Below are 1,500 nucleotides of genomic sequence, written 5' to 3'. Positions count from 1 at the left end.
GTTAAATTTCTGGAATTAAAGGGACAAGTTTACCCTGCTCTAGTTAGGGAATTTTATGCAAATTTCATATATAAGGATGGTAAATACTAGTCTATGATTTCTGGTAAATTGTTTGAGATTAGTGATGAACTGTTTATGAATGTCGGTGGATTATCGTCTTCGAGTTATGGAATAGGAGATTGTTCCTGGATTACGGATAACTTTGATCCTACTGAGGTTTATTCTGGTGCAGAGGAACACAAATCATGCGCAGCCTACTGTGAATGATTTGCGTTTCATGTACGCTATTAAGAATAATGTAATGATTAACTGGCCTGAGGAAATATTGAAGATTATGAACAGTGTGTCTCTGTCTCAGACGAAGCTGCTTCCCTACAGTATATTCATTTAACGCATTGTGGATTATTTGCATATCGATGTTTTTGACACCATCATTGTTGAGTATACTGGTAAGGATCATATGGTTGGTGAGAGTCTAATTCATAAAATGGGTATATACAAGTATGGTACTAGTTGGCAATACCAGGAGGACTACACTACTATTGATTTGAAGTTGTCTAGTGATGATGATTAGGGTGGCATGGGTGATCAGAATACTACAAATCAGGGGGAGTCCTCTAGGACAGCATCACAGGATTCTGTTTTCGGTATGGCTCAGATGGAAGCTATAGAGCAAAGGCTCAACAACCGCATGAATCTTCATTTTAAAGGGTTGAAGGACTCATACTTTTCAGGTATGGAACAATATGAAGATCGTCAAACTGCCTATTCAGACAACCAATATCAGTCGGTGAGAAATCTGATTCAATCAACAGCCAAAGCTCAGAATTCCTTTATTCGATCTACTGCTGAATCTCCAAATGCACTATTTTGTTCTGAACTTCAGAAGTTGTCTATGCTAATCAGGGGTGACCAGAATGTTGCTATTCCTGATGATGAGATTGATCTTCCTCCACCTCAACCATAGTTTAGAAGACTTTAGACCTAGGATATCTTACCATTAGGTTTATTTCTTCTTTATTGCACTTTATGGACTCAGTTCTTGTTACTGTTTCAAGACTTATTTGTGCCTCTTTATTTGACTCTGTTTGACATTTTATGGTTTGTAATGGTTGCTGAACATTTTTACTCTTTATGCTATGTTCTTTGTTTTGTGCTTAATTATGTCAAAATAGCTTATTTGGTTATGTGAATGGTTCTTGATCATATGAGCTTTTATGGTGCATAAATTAAGCTAGTTATTGCACTACATCGCTTATTATGCTAATTGATATGGTAAATTTTGTATGTCGTTCTCTTTACCTCTTAGTTATCTTATTGTCTAAACAAGCGCATTTGTTCAAGCCACCGAAAATGAAACAAGTTAATAGTTAAATCCCAAAATTAATTCGTTAACTTTGTTTTATGTTTAACTACATATCTCTGCCTACTTTTGACCTGGGTTATCTTTTTGATAATGTCAAAAAGGCAAGAAATGTTGTTTTGTTGTTGTTTGATTAT

Source organism: Lupinus angustifolius, chromosome LG01 (genome assembly GCF_001865875.1).
Source record: "Lupinus angustifolius cultivar Tanjil chromosome LG01, LupAngTanjil_v1.0, whole genome shotgun sequence".
Lineage (NCBI taxonomy): Eukaryota > Viridiplantae > Streptophyta > Magnoliopsida > Fabales > Fabaceae > Lupinus > Lupinus angustifolius.
Note: the sequence above shows the minus strand (reverse complement) of the source record.